The sequence below is a fragment of the Bison bison genome, unplaced genomic scaffold (genome assembly GCF_000754665.1).
Source record: "Bison bison bison isolate TAMUID 2011002044 unplaced genomic scaffold, Bison_UMD1.0 scf7180017864135, whole genome shotgun sequence".
Taxonomy (NCBI): Eukaryota; Metazoa; Chordata; class Mammalia; order Artiodactyla; family Bovidae; genus Bison; species Bison bison.
In genome coordinates this window covers 3726810-3733670 of record NW_011494707.1, presented here as the reverse complement: position 1 = coordinate 3733670, position 6861 = coordinate 3726810, and positions in this window count along the sequence as shown.

The window sequence follows — 6861 nt, the reverse complement described above, 5'->3', positions numbered from 1 at the left end:
AGACTCTGCATTTCCAATGGATGGGTCCCAGGTTCGATCCCTGGTCAGGGAACTAGGTCTCACATGCCACAACTAAGACCCAGCGCAGCCAATTACTTAATTAACTTAAAAATAAAATAAAAGTGCTAATATTAAATGAAGATTATTAGTCATATACTGTGACATCACATTGATTCTCAAATTAAGATGTGTAATAAGTTCTCTGAGTTTTTAATAGATATCATATAAAATTTGAGCCAAGTCTTAGTCGTAAATCTAAATGTAGCCACTGAAAAGAAGTCTCTCTTCACTATATCTGTAATTAGGACTCAGCTGTTCATTTTACATTAAACATTTAATTAAACATTTCATCTTTTGCATTACATATGTTTTCAAACTGCTGTTAAAGGTCATTGGTCAACAGCCTTCACAGCTTTTAGCATTTCACAGCTAATGCTCTACAAACATGGTCAGCAAAGAAAACACACATGGTCCTGGGGAACACAAACTCCGGCAACAGACAGTATTCATTCAATCCTAACAAAGTGTGCTTCTTAACCTCTGCGCGTCACTCCACCATTTCTTTAATAAGGCTACACATTTCCAAGGCAGGTTCAGTTTCCAAAATCAAGGCAACAGGCCTTGTATGTGTTGTATGGCCATTCAGATGCATGTAATGTGTCTGAATGCCTTTAAGCAAGTGCATTTGGTACATGCTCCCTAGCACTATCATATGTACTTATGAGCTATCTCCCCCAAGATGGTAAGCCCCTTAAGGGCAAGTGCCATGCCTGATATCTCACTTTATTAGCTGCACATAGCAGAGTAGCAACCCTATCTGTCATGTAGATGGCATTGTGCAATCTCTAAATTGCTCTTATGGATCAGCCCCTAAGTACACCGTGACATTTGCCAATCTTCCAGACAAGGATCACAGAGGCTACACAATTAGCTGGAATCACATCCACGACAGAAAAATATTTATTCCTTGTTTTGCACACTTTGTTGTTTTCTTTCCTGAAGGTTTTTATTACAAGGACTCTTGCCTATTGGCCTTAGTCCTAGGGAGCGTGTGCTAAATGCACTTGCTTGAAGGTGTTCAGACACATTAAATGCATCTGAATAGCCATACAGCACATGTGGGGCCTGTTGCCCTGTTTTTGGAAATTGAACCTTCCTTGGAAATGCATAGCCTTATAAAGAAATAGTGGAGTGATATCCATTGTGTGTTAAAATAAGTATTATACAGTGCTAGTACATATAAGTGGAAGGCACTGTTCCTTACAAATACTAACTTATTTAATTCTCCAAGCATTCCTACACAATAGATGCTGCTTTTATATCCATTTTACAGATGGGAAAACGGGGAAACACAGAGATGAACTAATTCTAAATCACAGAATAGTAAATAGCAGCAGTGAGTTTCAAATACGGGAAGTCTGACTCCATGTCTGTGCCCTTAACTTATTCTGCACTGTTCTGCCTGAATAAGAATCTACAAAGATCTTTAGTCAAGACATGTGATCCGTTGTTCAACAAGGGGGAGAAAAGTGTGTTTACTCCTCCCTATGTGATTTATTTGGTTATATTCTAAAACCTTTCCTCATGCCAATAGAACTCCACGTACTGTACTAAATTTTCATGTACTGAAGGCATATGCAATGGTTAGTTTGACTGACACATAAAATACCCAAAACAAAATACCTCAAGACTTGAGGATTTTTTGTTTTATGAATTAGAGACATGAAAGGATTACCTAGGTATCAGAAGTGTTATAAGCTCACATCTGTAAGTCTTTCTTGGAGATTTTCATATTTCTTATTCAAGAATGTCCCCTGTCTGAAATATTTCAGTGCTCACTCTGTATCTTAGCTTGAAATTTATCTAATCCTTTTTAACTGTTAATTTTCAACTACTTTTTCTTCACACATGCTTTCCGCGTAATGTTGAACACTTCTTACATTTTAATTCCAGATGTCCTGAAAACATGCTAGTAAACATGCAAACATACTGTAAAGGTTTAAAATTTGGGGTGTGTATACATATATCAACAGGAGTTATGAATTATGTATACCTCAAGCCTATATAAATTAGATTTTGAAGAACAAGCATCACAGTACTCAGGCAGGTCATAATAAGAGATTCCATATGAAATGTAAAAACTACCTTGAATAAATTATCCATAAGTTAACACTCTCATTAGAATGACATATTTATTATTTCTGGGTTTGTGACATTTCTTTAATGCACTTTGACTAACTGTTCTAACAGCATGTTAAGAAACCATTGCAGGCCTCCCCCCACCTTGGAATTAGCAGACTTTATTTACATTTGAACTAAAATGATTTAAAAATAATATAACATTAAAAACAATCACCCATTTCCCAATGTAGAATAATAATACCATTTTCTTCTGCCCAGAAACATTTAATTAAAGCAGGATATAACTTTAGTAATTATTTTTGCACAGAATGACTCTAAAATTAATAGTCAATTGTAAGACTGTTCAAAAATTGGGAGACTGACAATCAAAACAACCTTAAATGCTTTGTTTGTGTGATGAAAAGGAGTGATCCTTTAATTCCCTCACACACATTAAACTGATTTCACAGACTTTCTGTGCTGGTGTTTAACATAGTCAAGCGCTTGAGGTTACATAAAATAAACAATCTTGAGATCTGATTGCAAATGTTTGCAATTTATGATGTAAACTGAATTTGTGAAAAAATAACAGTATCCCATGTGACTGAAGCCAAAAAGGCATTTTTCAGAAATCAAAATAGTTCCGAAATTTGAGTATTGTATTATGCTAAAGTATTACCATCTGAGGATCTAAAAAGTTATGAATCTGGGGAAAAACTCAAAATAGATATTTATCAGTTCAGCTTCAAGCTAAGGCCTCGGATCTCACTGGGCCTCCTGTATTATAGGGTCTTTAACACTAATGATGTTTTGAGTAAGCTCTTTTAATTCAGTTTTCCTTAATCAGGGATTTTATAGCTTGAGAAGTCTTTGCACATCCTTAAGATCTGGGGGACAACTGCGGGAAATTTTAATTATTTATTACGATTATTATTGAGTTTGGACCAAAACGACACACATTGGGCATACTTTATAGTGAAGCTTTCTTCGATCCCCTTCTCAGAGTGGCCTGGAAACACGGGGTAGGGAACTCGGGGTTCACACATCCAGGCGTTTGGGACGCGGCGCTCCGCAAAGCGGGCTCTACGCGAGCCCCAGTAAGAAGCTGGACTCCCGAGGGACCAACCCCGACGGGAAAGGAAAGGTGGCCTCAGTACCCGTTGAGTCTCGGAGAACGGACTCTAGAGGAGCGGGAGGACGCCGCCGGCGCCCCTGACGCAGGTCCCACAGGCCGCGCCAGGCTCGGGCACCGCCGACGGGGCAGAGAAACTTTGACCTTGCTTTTTCTCGCCCACCCGGGCTGCGTCCGCGGGCTCCTCGGCCAGCCGCGCTCCCTCGAGGACCCAATCCCGCGGGCTCGGCACCAAGCCCACCCGGCGCCGGCGGCCCGAAACGTTCCAGCCGACTTAGGCCCCGCTGCAGCGCTCCTTCGCTGGTGCCCGGCGCCCCGCCGGCCTGGGCCCGGACGCAGCGCCTCCTTTGACCTCAGGCTCCCGGAGCTAGCTGTAGGGATCGGCCAGGCCCCGGATGGGACCGCCAACCCCTGGCCCCAAGTTCTCCCGTGACCTCCGACCTCCCTCGGAGTGCCTCGGGAAGCGTCCGAGCCCGCGTTGGTGGCTGGATTAGGGTTGGAGTGTGGAGCCTGCCCGTTTGGACCCTGGACTCCGGAGGCGACGGGAGCTCGCCGGAGGCCACCAGCCCAGGCTGGCGGCGCGGCGGCTTCAAAGCTCATCCCGCCCCCAAGCAGATGTTTATTATGAAAACTAGGGACGCTTGTCAAGTAGAAGACCCGCAAGGCCTGAGCGCTGAATACGGCCCAAGTCCTGTTCAGTGGTCTTTGAAGGCTAAAAGATAAACATTATCACCCACGTCTACGCAGAGTAACAGCTTTGAGTGCGAGCTCAACCCGGGAGAGGGCTGGGGGCGGGCGGCAGGAGCACCACCCGAGGACGCGGGGCTTTGTCGCAGGGAGGACCTCCTCTATGCGTCCTCCATCCCCAAGAGGGGGCCCCAGGGGACACACGGGAAACCCTCAATTTTGTTGAAGGGTGTCCCTTATCCCAAGAGCCCGAGTGAGAAGGGAAGAGAAGGTCTTCTCCCTGGTCTTCACGGTCCCTATCTACCTCCAAATAGGCAATGCATCCGGGCTTAAGTAGGTGAGATTTCTTCTGGGAGAGGGGACGGATGAGGGCTCCTCGGTACCCTACAAACGGCTAGAACCCGGCTTTTTCTAAATACGATCCTAGCTGCTACCTTTTCATAAATTTAACGAACGAAGACTCTATTTGGGCCAAAGAGCTACCGCCGCCCCCGCCCCGCTTCGCGGCTCTTATCCTACTTCCAGACCGCCACCGACTCCGGGGGAGGGTCGGCGACCTGGGACTGAGTGTTTTGTAACAATTAACCCAGGTGGATTTCGCACCGCGTGACCACGCTTTCCTTCCTTCCCAAAATGTTCCCTAAATGAACTTCAAGGGTGAAAGTGCAGCAAAACGAAGAACAAGAGTCCGTTTTAGGGAAGGAGATTATTCTATTCTGTTATTTTACATAGTATCTGTTCCTTTATTGATTTAGTGTAAAATCAATCCGTTTTCTTCATTGGGTGGATAAAATGGGGCAGGAGAGGGGGATTTTCGCTCAGCGCTACAGACAGCCACGAGAGTCATCATTCTCACCGCCCCTTGATTGCCACGTAGGAGCAGAGGCAAGCTCTTTGCCAAGCTGGTATAGTCAAGAGAGATAACATACTCATCAAAAAGGAAGAAGGAAAGACTATCCTGGATAGTTTAATAGCAACAGGAGTAAAGATGACGCGAACCCCATCAAATGAAACAATACTATTTTCATTCAATTGATCGCAAAGTGTCTTCAATTAATAACTTGGCACTTATTTAAAAGGTTTAACAGAGGTGAGACCAAAACATTTTGTACCGACAACACGTCATGAAATAACAGCATCTTCTTTTGTTTAAAATAACTTAATACACTAGAAAAAATATGGCAAATATAAATAATTTTGTTTTCATGGAGAACAAATAGTTACAAAGCTCAACTGCATACCAAAGTTCAGCTAAAAGAGCTTTTCCTCTTTCTTGTAAATTAGAAGGGATTAAAAAAAAAAAAAAAAACTAAGGAGACTTTTTAAAGAATTGGGATACAGATTGCTCAGTCCAGGGTACCCCAGTTTAAATAGCTACATGAATTGAGACAAACAAAAAAATTATTTGAATATACACCTTTGTGAGATAAAATGCAAATGTTGAAAGTCAACCATTAGTTCACACATTATAGCCAAAATAAACTTTGCTCGTGTGTATCAACATATTTTACACAAACTTAGTGCCGGTATCTAGCTGGGTGTTGTTTAAAGTGAGTGTGATGGGACTGAGAGGGGGAAATAAAGCACGGTCCTCAAATAGGACTTCAGGAAATCTGCAAGAGGGAATACAAGAATAAGGGGAGAGGGGGACTAACACTGACCGCCCACTGTGTATCAGGCACCACGTGAGGCGCTGTACTTTAATATTTCTCTTTTCTTTTCCCCACATTTTCTACTTGCCTCTGTCGTCTTGGGACAATCAGAGTGTAACTTTTTTGCCCTTCAAACTTTTTTCTTTGTCCCCCCAGGATTAAAGATGGGACTAAAAATATATAGCTAGAAATATATATCAATTTTCAGATGCTTTGGGTATTGTTTTTCATACCGAAAATGAAAATGCAGTTAAGTGCTAGTGAGTAAAGCGGGAGAGGTGGGGAGACACCGTCAATGGAATACAAGTAACATGCAAACCGGGACTTTACTGTCAGCAGTCTGGACAGTTCTGCCATAACAATTTCTCAGAGAAATCATTGTGGTTATCATTTTTGTATTAATATCACTTTTTTATCTCCTTGTTTTTATACTGTCTTCCCTCTTCTTGCTCTTCCATACGTGGTGGTTTTTAACTCAAAGCATCTGATTCAACGTAAAAGGAGGCCCGCCTCTCTTATCAAATTTCTTGTATTAAAGTGAACTTCGCAGAAAAAGGTCAGTTTCAAAACCTGTGAACTTCCCAGCTGCGTACTTTTTTTCATCTTAATTCTTTAAATAAGTATACCTCTTCCTTCAGTTTTGCTTTCTTAGCCCATTAAAAAACAACAACAACAACAACAACAAAAAATACACTTTAAGTTGGTGACTCCCGCCCAATTATCTCGAGATTTGTCCCGGTTATTTTTCCATATTTTTTAATGTACAAAATACTTAAAATTTTTTTTTTTTATTCCTTGGTTCTCCGATTTCAGCTTCTGCTGAATAGCAATAAGTTCCCTTTCTCTTTTTCTCTCTGGTTTGTCTTTTCTACAGTTTCCCCCTCATTTTTTACTAACAAGATTTTTATTTCTACGCAAAAGTCCATCGTTGCAGTTTTACCGTGAGCCACACTTCACTGTCCCAGCACTCTTCAGACTTCCCAAACCCATCCCTACAAAGCCAAATTCTAGGCCCCTAGACAGGTGAATGGTCAGGAGCCACGAAGCTGGTGCCCTTCTTGGGATCCCGGGTGCTGCCCTCCGAGTCCGGGATGCAGAAGGGGGCAAGGGGCCATCGGTGGGGCAGAAAGAGGCTCGGATTCCAAGGTCCGGGGCAGGTAACAGAGAAGCAGCGGGGCTCGGAGGGCATGCAGGCTGCGCGCCGTGCTGCACGCGCGACCCTGGCGCTGGCGTTGAAGTCACAGACCCAGGGCGGTCGCGTGCTTTTTG